At 47.5% G+C, this 11709-nt stretch overlaps 1 protein-coding gene across 2 annotated transcripts in view; it reads left to right on the top strand.

Moving 5' to 3' along the window:
* The first annotated feature begins 424 nt into the window (after positions 1-424).
* Positions 425-11709, top strand: part of LOC311106149 (protein-tyrosine sulfotransferase 1) — an 87924-nt gene continuing 76639 nt past the window's right edge. The window contains exon 1 of one of the 2 annotated variants that reach the window (XM_084148479.1): positions 425-795. The gene's annotated coding sequence lies outside the window, so the exon portion shown is untranslated. The remainder of the gene's footprint in view (positions 796-11709) is intronic. The other variant, XM_084148478.1, reaches the window with a different exon arrangement.

Here is an 11709-nt window from a genome sequence, read left to right as displayed (position 1 = left end):
GGATACCTAAACCTGGTAAATCAATCAACTGTGTTGAGATTTATCCTATAATATACTGTGGTTGATTACTTATTTAATTCACTTGATTAAAATGTTCAAATTGATTAAAACTCAACGTTATCTTAAATTCTATGGGTGTGAATATGCAAATGCTATTTTTTTCCAGTATGCAAATGTAACTATAATTGGACTGGCATACACACAGTTGTGGTTGTGGCCTCAAATCATTGGAAGAGTAAATTAAATATTACGTTTGTATTCATCAAAATACTGTTAGCTTTATAATGCTCCAATATTTGGCAGTGAGCTGTTGCACAAATATTTCAAATGGAGTTGACTGTCTCTTTAAAAGCATTGGTACGTTCTAATCCCGCCCTTCGACGCGTTAAACCAACCCTCTGCAATGACACATTACGAATTGGTCTTCTGCAGGTGGTCCAATCGCAAACCGGCTGGCAATTTCAGGGTACAAGGGGCATATTTATTATGCCAATTCTGTTGCAAAATGTTTCTTAAACGGAAGCAAACTGAACGAAACGGGGAAGGACCTACCTGAATTTGTCCAATAGAAACTCTCGTTTCGTTGGACTAATGATTACACCACAGTCTAGTAAAGTAGGTGATAGGCGTTTGCATCGATACAACTGAAGAGAAAGCAGTAACAAGTAATATCGTGTGTCGGAGCAGTGGAACAACAGCGAGCAAACAGAACGGATGGAACGTACGAGCAACAGTGTTCAACTATTAGATAAGCAGCTTGATCAACTGTCTCCAGCGCTGGATCCGCTACGTTAGGTGGGTGGTTATATTGTTTCAAGTGAAAGACTGCGACGGTGTAGCGATGTACCTCTGTTTTCCTCTTCTCTTCCGGCGTCAGCGGCTGTCTAGCTAGTAGGTTACCTCTACACATTTTGAGCATAACCAATTTGGAAGTCTTTATGAAAAGCCGCCCGTCAACGTCGTTTTAGCTCAGACATATCTATAATTAGTGAATCTGTGAAATACGCTGATAGCTTTGCATTATTTTAGAATGTTTTGGCACGTGCCACCCGGTGTATGAAGGCGGAAAATGAATCATGCATCTTGGCACAACAATAACCATGATCTGTCAAGCCCATGTCAAATAGACAACTACATTTATCGAGTCTTGTGTCTCCGTGTTGGCAGTTATGTTTCCGTGTTTTAACCAGATTCATATTTTTTTCTGTAGCCTATCAATAAATGCTATTACATTGAAATCAACTGTAACTGTTGATGTGCGCACAACTAAAACAGCAAATGTTGCTGATATTGGCGTCTCCTATGTATCTGTAGCGGGGGTTTGAGTGAACAGAAGACTGACATAGCAACCGTAGTTAAAATCACGTCGTCAGTCTTTTACCTTGGATATGTCCACATCAGATGATATCCTGTATGTAGACTATTGATGTGGAATACCTACTGGTCAGCAGGGCATAGGAAATATTGGACGGAATTATGCAAACGAGCTTGACCTCCAGGACTATGTGTAGTCTAATTGCTCGAGACAATATTACGAGTCTCGGCAACCAGCCATGAAGTAGGTCTACCTCAGATATTTTGCCATCAGCTGCCTGTAGTAACCATAACTGAAGGGAATGGGCCTAACATTTAACGAATTAAATGTATTTCCCACTGCAGGCCATTCCTACAGCTGTTGACAACTTATGATCTTCTCTGTGTCATGTTGAAAATAAATGATGATGACAGATGGGCTATTTGGCATATGCATCGAAGGATCCTCCAGTTTTACTCTCTACTAGCAACAGCCAAAGACAGGGAGGGAGAGGATGGTAGGATGTCTTTGTCTGGTATAGAATACATATTATTAATATTACATCACATTTTGAACCCCATGGCTGTTATAGCAATGGAGGTGTTGGTAGAAAGTGGTTGATATTAGTTTCATAGAAATAGAACGAGTACGCTCTAATCTAACGAGTACGCTGTCCTGTTTCTGTCCTGTTTCTATTATGTGTTTTATTCATATTCTGGTGACACCCCACCCCACCCCACCCCACACCCCCCACCCCACCCCACACCCCCCACCCCCCACCCCACCCCACAGCCCACCCCAGCCCACCCCGCACCCCACCCCGCACCCCACCCCACACCACAGCCCACCACAGCCCACCACAGCCCGCCCCCCACCCCACAGCCCGCCCCCCACCCCACAGCCCACCCCACACCCCACCCCACACCCCACCCCACCCCACAGCCCACCCCACAGCCCACCCCACAGCCCACCCCAGCCCACCCCAGCCCACAGCCCACCCCACAGCCCACCCCACAGCCCACCCCACCCCACCCCACACCCCACCCCACACCCCACCCCACCCCACCCCACCCCACACCCCCCACCCCACCCCACCCCACAGCCCACCCCCCACCCCACAGCCCACCCCACAGCCCACCCCACAGCCCACCCCACAGCCCACCCCACAGCCCACCACAGCCCACCCCCCACCCCACAGCCCACCCCACAGCCCACTCCACACCCCACCCCACACCCCACCCCACCCCACCCCTCAGCCCACCCCACCCCACAGCCCACCCCACAGCCCACCCCACAGCCCACCACAGCCCACCCCACACCCCACCCCACCCCACCCCTCAGCCCACCCCACCACCCACCCCACCCCCCACCCCACCCCACACCCCACAGCCCACCCCAGCCCACCCCACAGCCCACCCCACAGCCCACCCCACAGCCCACCCCACAGCCCACCCCACCCCACAGCCCACCCCACCCCCCACCCCACAGCCCACCCCACCCCACACCCCACCCCACAGCACACCCCACACCCCACCCCACACCCCACCCCACCCCACACCCCACCCCACCCCTCAGCCCACCCCACCCCTCAGCCCACCCCACCCCCCACCCCACCCCACAGCCCACCCCAGCCCACAGCCCACCCCACCCCCCACCCCACACTGCTCAAAAAAATAAAGGGAACACTAAAATAACACATCCTAGATCTGAATGAATGAAATAATCTTATTAAATACTTTTTTCTTTACATAGTTGAATGTGCTGACAACAAAACCACACAAAAATTATCAATGGAAATCAAATTTATCAACCCATGGAGGTCTGGATTTGGAGTCACCCTCAAAATTAAAGCGGAAAACCACACTACAGGCTGATCCAACTTTGATGTAATGTCCTTAAAACAAGTCAAAATGAGGCTCAGTAGTGTGTGTGGCCTCTACGTGCCTGTATGACCTCCCTACAACGCCTGGCCTGGGCATGCTCCTGATGAGGTGGCGGATGGTCTCCTGAGGGATCTCCTCCCAGACCTGGACTAAAGCATCCGTCAACTCCTGGACAGTCTGTGGTGCAACGTGGCGTTGATGGATGGAGCGAGACATGATGTCCCAGATGTGCTCAATTGGATTCAGGTCTGGGGAACGGGCGGGCCAGTCCATAGCATCAATGCCTTCCTCTTGCAGGAACTGCTGACACACTCCAGCCACATGAGGTCTAGCATTGTCTTGCATTAGGAGGAACCCAGGGCCAACCGCACCAGCATATGGTCTCACAAGGGGTCTGAGGATCTCATCTCGGTACCTAATGGCAGTCAGGCTACCTCTGGCGAGCACATGGAGGGCTGTGCGGCCCCCCAAAGAAATGCCACCCCACACCATGACTGACCCACCGCCAAACCGGTCATGCTGGAGGATGTTGCAGGCAGCAGAACGTTCTCCACGGCGTCTCCAGACTCTGTCACGTGCTCAGTGTGAACCTGCTTTCATCTGTGAAGAGCACAGGGCGCCAGTGGCGAATTTGCCAATCTTGGTGTTCTCTGGCAAATGCCAAACGTCCTGCACGGTGTTGGGCTGTAAGCACAACCCCCACCTGTGGACGTCGGGCCCTCATATCACCCTCATGGAGTCTGTTTCTGACCGTTTGAGCAGACACATGCACATTTGTGGCCTGCTGGAGGTCATTTTGCAGGGCTCTGGCAGTGCTCCTCCTGCTCCTCCTTGCACAAAGGCGGAGGTAGCAGTCCTGCTGCTGGGTTGTTGCCCTCCTACGGCCTCCTCCACGTCTCCTGATGTACTGGCCTGTCTCCTGGTAGCGCCTCCATGCTCTGGACACTACGCTGACAGACACAGCAAACCTTCTTGCCACAGCTCGCATTGATGTGCCATCCTGGATGAGCTGCACTACCTGAGCCACTTGTGTGTGTTGTCGACTCCGTCTCATGCTACCTCTAGAGTGAAAGCACCGCCAGCATTCAAAAGTGACCAAAACATCAGCCAGGAAGCATAGGAACTGAGAAGTGGTCTGTGGTCACCACCTGCAAAACCAGTCCTTTATTGGGGGTGTCTTGCTAATTGCCTATAATTTCCACCTGTTGTCTATTCCATTTGCACAACAGCATGTGACATTTATTGTCAATCAGTGTTGCTTCCTAAGTGGACAGTTTGATTTCACAGAAGTGTGATTGACTTGGAGTTACATTGTGTTGTTTAAGTGTTCCCTTAATTTTTTTGAGCAGTGTATATATATATATATATATATATGACAAAGCACACATCACGACAAGAGAGACAACACTACATAAAGAGAGACCTAAGACCACAACATAGCATGGCAGAAACAGGACATGAGAACAACATGGTAGCAGAACAACACGGCAGCAGTAAGTCGCTCTGGATAAGAGCGTCAGCAGAACAACATGGTAGCAGGAAGTCGCTCTGGATAAGAGCGTCAGCTAAATGACTGAAAATGTAAAAATATAGCAGCACAAGACATGGTACAAACATGATTGGGCAACAGACAACAGCACAAAGGGCAAGAAGGTAGAGACGACAATACGTCACGCGAAGCACCCACAATATGTCAGTAAGAGTGTCCATGACTGAGTCTTTGAATGAAGAGATGGAGATAAAACTGTCCAGTTTGACTGTGTTTTTTGTTGTTGTTGTTGCTAGTTCCAGTCGCTAGCTGCAGCAAATGACACCCTGTTCCCTTCTTAGTGCACTACTTTTGACCGGAGCCTGGTAGGAGCTAGTGCACGATATATGAAATAGGGTGCATTTTACAGTGCTTGACTTGGGACTGAAGAGGTGCAGGAGCTGTCTTTTTCCAAGTCGGTCCATTAGACTATGTTCACAGAAATTCCCTCTCTGTCATCCTCTCTCCCTCTCTGTCATCCTCTCCCCCTCTCTGTCATCCTCTCTCCTTCTCTGTCATCCTCTACCCCTCTCTGTCATCCTCTCTACCCCTCTCTCTCATCCTCTCTCCCCCTCTCTGTCATCCTCTCCCCCTCTCTGTCATCCTCTCTCCCTCATCCTCTCCCCCTCTCTCTCATCCTCTCCCCCTCTCTGTCATCCTCTACCCCTCATCCTCACCCCTCATCCTCTCTGTCACTCTCTCCCCCTCTATGTCACTCTCTCCCCCTCTCTGTCACTCTCTCCCCCTCTCTGTCATCCTCTCCCCCTCATCCTCTCTCCCTCTCTGTCATCCTCTCTCCCCCTCTCTGACATCCTCTCTGTCATCCTCTCCCCCTCATCCTCTCCCCCTCTCTGTCATCCTCTCATCCTCTCCCCCTCTCTGTCATCCTCTCATCCTCTCCCCCTCTCTGTCATCCTCTCCCCCTCATCCTCTCCCCCTCATCCTCTCCCCCTCTCTGTCATCCTCTCTCCCTCTCTGTCATCCTCTCCCCCTCTCTGTCATCCTCTCTCACTCTCTGTCATCCTCTCCCCCTCTGTCATCCTCTCCCCCTCATCCTCTCTCCCTCTCTGTCATCCTCTCCCCCTCTCTGTCATCCTCTCCCCTCTCTGTCACTCTCTCCCCCTCTCTGTCATCCTCTCCCCCTCACCCCCTCATCCTCTCTGTCACTCTCTCCCCCTCTCTGTCATCCTCTCCCCCTCATCCTCTCCCCCTCTCTGTCATCCTCTCCCCCTCATCCTCTCTCCCTCTCTGTCATCCTCTCCCTGTCATCCTCTCCCCCTCTCTGTCATCCTCTCCCCCTCTCTGTCATCCTCTCCCCCTCATCCTCTCCCCCTCTCTGTCATCCTCTCCCCCTCATCCTCTCCCCCCTCTGTCATCCTCTCCCCCTCTGTCATCCTCTCCCCCTCATCCTCTCCCCCTCTCTGTCATCCTCTCCCCCTCATCCTCTCCCCTCTCTGTCATCATAGTCCTTTATTATTGTTCTGCTTAGTCATGCTCTCCTTTCACCCTTTTTTGTCTTGTTTCTGTCCCTTGTTAACCACTCTATCCTGTCCTTATGTTTTTTAAGCATGTCATGGTGTGATTATGCTGTTAAGGGTTTATACACATTTTGACTAATGGAATTGCATGACTTTTTCCATGACTTCTCTTTGACTTTTAACCAAATATCCAATACCAATAATTGGTGGCATCTCTATGGCTGTGTTTAGACAAGCAGCCCAATTCTGATATTGTTTTCCACTAATTGGTCTTTTGACCAATCACATCAGATCTTCTCACAGAATATCTTTTTCCAGAGCTTATCTGATTGATCAAAGGACTAATTAGTGGGGAAAAAAAAGATCAGAATTGGTCTGCCTGTGTAAATGCAGTCAAAGTAGCCTACATGGGAAAAAGTCAGGATAAATGTAGTATTGACACTAGAAGGCTGCTGCTCTCTGACCCCATGTAGCCTACCATCTCCTGCCGTTGTGCCCTTGATCAAGGCACTTAACCTCCCACAAAGTAGAATAACCGCACTGTTAGGCTACTGTATAAAACACATGTGGTCAACCCTCCATCTGGAGAGCTGCTGGGTGTGTCTGCTTACCAAGGTCCTGTTGAGCAGCAGATGTGGTGTGTTAGAGCGGGACTCCTGGAGGATGGTTGGCCACCCTTTAATATACAATATTGCAACATTACAACCAAATACTTTTTTATATACAATTATTCCCTCATTCAATGAATCTGGGATAAAAATGGATGAGGCAGGCTACTTCAAAGCTAGGTAGCTAACTAAGACATGTTTATCTGTAACCTTTTTTATAAGGCTAAAATATTCATATTTCAGGGGGATATCTATGCACAGCATGGAACATTTATTTGTCAATTAGGCTATTAGAATATTTTTTTACGTTGTCGAAACGACATGGCTAGCCTACTGTTTTAATAGAGAGGAATGCCAGCTTTCCTATTACGGCACACACACAGAGAAAGAAGACGTCAACGACATTTAACACTTATAGTTTAACTGGCGAGATAGCTTGAAGTATGGCTAGTTATGTTTAGAATTGGCTATATAGTCTATAATTATTCTATAGGCTACCTGCTGTCTCCTCCCCCACCTCAGGCAACGGCCCCCTGGCACACACACACAGAGGTGATGTACAGCACACACACACAGAGGTGATGTACGGCACACACACACAGAGGTGATGTACAGCACACACACACAGAGGTGATGTACAGCACACACACACAGAGGTGATGTACAGCACACACACACAGAGGTGATGTACAGCACACACACAGAGGTGATGTACAGCACACACACACAGAGGTGATGTACAGCACACACACACAGAGGTGATGTACAGCACACACACACAGAGGTGATGTACAGCACACACACACAGAGGTGATGTACAGCACACACACACAGAGGTGATGTACAGCACACACACACAGAGGTGATGTACAGCACACACACACAGAGGTGATGTACAGCACACACAGAGGTGCTGAAGGGTAGGCATAATTCTGATCGTGGCTGATGTGTCAATTTTTATTGATCATATATTTTAAAACACAATATAAAAATTCCATGACTTTTCCAGGATTTTCATGACCGTAAGAACCCTCGTTTGACAACATTCAAGCTTGCGTTTTCTCAATCTGTGCATTCTCAAACTCGAACGGTCTACGCATACACCGGATTCACACAGACAAATAAACTACAACCAAGAGGGAATCAGGATGTGAATGTCTCCATCGCTATTCAGATCCCGCCTTCGTTCTGCTTTGATCAACCTTTTTTGACGCTGTGTGTGAATCCGGGCGGGTGATGGGGCCACTTTTTTTTTAAATTTTATTTCTTTTTTTTATAGAGGAGCCGGTACGCAGTTTCCCCCAAAATAATTTGAAGTGCCGGCCCGGCTCCGGCCCAAGTCAACCTCTGTCTGAGCTCTGTGCTACTCTGCTTTTCACAGCTGCACGAGGGTGATTGATAATGGCAGACCTTGGCTGTTACCCCACTCTCCGAGGGTGTCTCGGGGGGAGAGTTGGGATATGCAAAGACAACACATTTCCAATTCACACATGCGTATTAAAACACACTTGTGTGAAATAGGACAAATATAAACACCCACCATGTTATTAGTACTATTATTCTGTCTAGATGGGGAATAGGGTGCCATTCTCTGGTCTAAAGTAGTGCACTATATAGGGAATAGGGTGCCATTCTCTGGTCTAAAGTAGTGCACTATATAGGGAATAGGGTGCCATTCTCTGGTCTAAAGTAGTGCACTATATAGGGAATAGGGTGCCATTCTCTGGTCTAAAGTAGTGCACTATATAGGGAATAGGGTGCCATTCTCTGGTCTAAAGTAGTGCACTATATAGGGAATAGGGTGCCATTCTCTGGTCTAAAGTAGTGCACTATATAGGGAATAGGGTGCCATTCTCTGGTCTAAAGTAGTGCACTATATAGGGAATAGGGTGCCATTCTCTAGTCTAAAGTAGTGCACTATATAGGGAATAGGGTGCCATTCTCTGGTCTAAAGTAGTGCACTATATAGGGAATAGGGTGCCATTCTCTAGTCTAAAGTAGTGCACTATATAGGGAATAGGGTGCCATTCTCTAGTCTAAAGTAGTGCACTATATAGGGAATAGGGTGCCATTCTCTAGTCTAAAGTAGTGCGCTATATAGGGAATAGGGTTCCATTCTCTGGTCTAAAGTAGTGCACTAGATGGGGAATAGGGTGCCATTCTCTGGTCTAAAGTAGTGCACTATATAGGGAATAGGGTGCCATTCTCTGGTCTAAAGTAGTGCACTATATAGGGAATAGGGTGCCATTCTCTAGTCTAAAGTAGTGCACTATATAGGGAACAGGGTGCCATTCTCTGGTCTAAAGTAGTGCACTATATAGGGAATAGGGTGCCATTCTCTAGTCTAAAGTAGTGCACTATATAGGGAACAGGGTGCCATTCTCTGGTCTAAAGTAGTGCACTATGGGGAATAGGGTGCCATTCTCTGGTCTAAAGTAGTGCACTATATAGGGAATAGGGTGCCATTCTCTGGTCTAAAGTAGTGCACTATATAGGGAATAGGGTGCCATTCTCTGGTCTAAAGTAGTGCGCTATATAGGGAATAGGGTGCCATTCTCTAGTCTAAAGTAGTGCACTATATAGGGAATAGGGTGCCATTCTCTAGTCTAAAGTAGTGCACTATATAGGGAATAGGGTGCCATTCTCTGGTCTAAAGTAGTGCACTATATAGGGAATAGGGTGCCATTCTCTAGTCTAAAGTAGTGCACTATATAGGGAATAGGGTGCCATTCTCTAGTCTAAAGTAGTGCACTATATAGGGAATAGGGTGCCATTCTCTAGTCTAAAGTAGTGCACTATATAGGGAATAGGGTTCCATTCTCTGGTCTAAAGTAGTGCACTAGATGGGGAATAGGGTGCCATTCTCTAGTCTAAAGTAGTGCACTATATAGGGAATAGGGTGCCATTCTCTGGTCTAAAGTAGTGCGCTATATAGGGAATAGGGTGCCATTCTCTAGTCTAAAGTAGTGCACTATATAGGGAATAGGGTGCCATTCTCTAGTCTAAAGTAGTGCACTATATAGGGAATAGGGTGCCATTCTCTGGTCTAAAGTAGTGCACTATATAGGGAATAGGGTGCCATTCTCTAGTCTAAAGTAGTGCACTATATAGGGAATAGGGTGCCATTCTCTAGTCTAAAGTAGTGCACTATATAGGGAATAGGGTGCCATTCTCTAGTCTAAAGTAGTGCACTATATAGGGAATAGGGTTCCATTCTCTGGTCTAAAGTAGTGCACTAGATGGGGAATAGGGTGCCATTCTCTAGTCTAAAGTAGTGCACTATATAGGGAATAGGGTGCCATTCTCTGGTCTAAAGTAGTGCACTATATAGGGAATAGGGTGCCATTCTCTAGTCTAAAGTAGTGCACTATATAGGGAACAGGGTGCCATTCTCTGGTCTAAAGTAGTGCACTATATAGGGAATAGGGTGCCATTCTCTAGTCTAAAGTAGTGCACTATATAGGGAACAGGGTGCCATTCTCTGGTCTAAAGTAGTGCACTATGGGGAATAGGGTGCCATTCTCTGGTCTAAAGTAGTGCACTATATAGGGAATAGGGTGCCATTCTCTGGTCTAAAGTAGTGCACTATATAGGGAACAGGGTGCCATTCTCTGGTCTAAAGTAGTGCACTATATAGGGAATAGGGTGCCATTCTCTAGTCTAAAGTAGTGCACTATATAGGGAACAGGGTGCCATTCTCTGGTCTAAAGTAGTGCACTATATAGGGAATAGGGTGCCATTCTCTGGTCTAAAGTAGTGCACTATATAGGGAATAGGGTGCCATTCTCTGGTCTAAAGTAGTGCACTATATAGGGAATAGGGTGCCATTTGGGACTCAGAGGCCACTCTGTTCTGCTCCTTTTCTGGTCTGTGAAGTCCGTATCACCCCTGCCGCTAACAGATGATATGATCACATTATTTTGTACGCTGTTTTGTAAATACCTCTCTTAGCTACCTGCCCACGGACGTGTGTTCATCCTGTTTAGTTGACTAACATCACTGATATATGATGTCCACCCACACACCACTGCTGCATCCAGGCTGACACTGCATCATCCTCTATTCATTGGCAGGTTTATATCATGTCCATGTATTCTAGCCATTGAGCTTTACTGATTTTGTAGTTTTTTTATTTTATTTGGGCTATCACCTCTGCTAATGATACACAGACCGTAGAACGGTTCTGTTAGGTTCTAAAGAAACAGAGTAAAAACTAACGGACTAGAAAAAAGCTCAAACCAAGTTTATTCACCCACTGGGTCAAACAGCTGAAAAGACATAAACATGTTTACACAAGCACATGTATTTATAACTTCCTCCTATGCCGAGTCTCCTCCTTACACATCTGGACAGCCAATACATCTCTGTTGCTAGACAGGAAGTTAAGTGAAATGGGTAATAAACTGCTCCTTCTCCCTTCGTGTGACCTGACCTGATCTCGGCCCACATTCCTCACTAATCCACAGCTCTCCACCCTTATCAGTGACCGCGACCATATGATTGCCTTTTATGCCTTAGTAACATTCCAAACCCCTGGCTCATATCCAACCTGCATTGACCTCATCATATACATTCCTCCTACAGTGAGGGGGGGAAAAAGTATTTGATCCCCTGCTGATTTTGTACGTTTGCCCACTGACAAAGACATGATCAGTCTATAATTTTAGTGGTAGGTTTATTTGAACAGTGAGAGACAGAATAACAACAACAAAAATCAACCCCATCGAACACCTTTGGGATTAATTGGAATGCCGACTGCGAGCCAGGCCTAATTGCCCGACCTCACTAATGCTCTTGTGGCTGAATGGAAGCAAGTCCCTGCAGCAATGTTCCAACGTCTATTGGAAAGCCTTAACAGCAAAGGGGGGACCAACTCCAAATTAATGCCCATGATTTTGGAGTGAGATGTTCATCGAGC

Source organism: Coregonus lavaretus (assembly GCF_964263955.1).
Source record: "Coregonus lavaretus genome assembly, chromosome: 30".
NCBI lineage: Eukaryota > Metazoa > Chordata > Actinopteri > Salmoniformes > Salmonidae > Coregonus > Coregonus lavaretus.
Note: the sequence above shows the minus strand (reverse complement) of the source record. Positions and strands in the feature narration are given on the sequence as shown.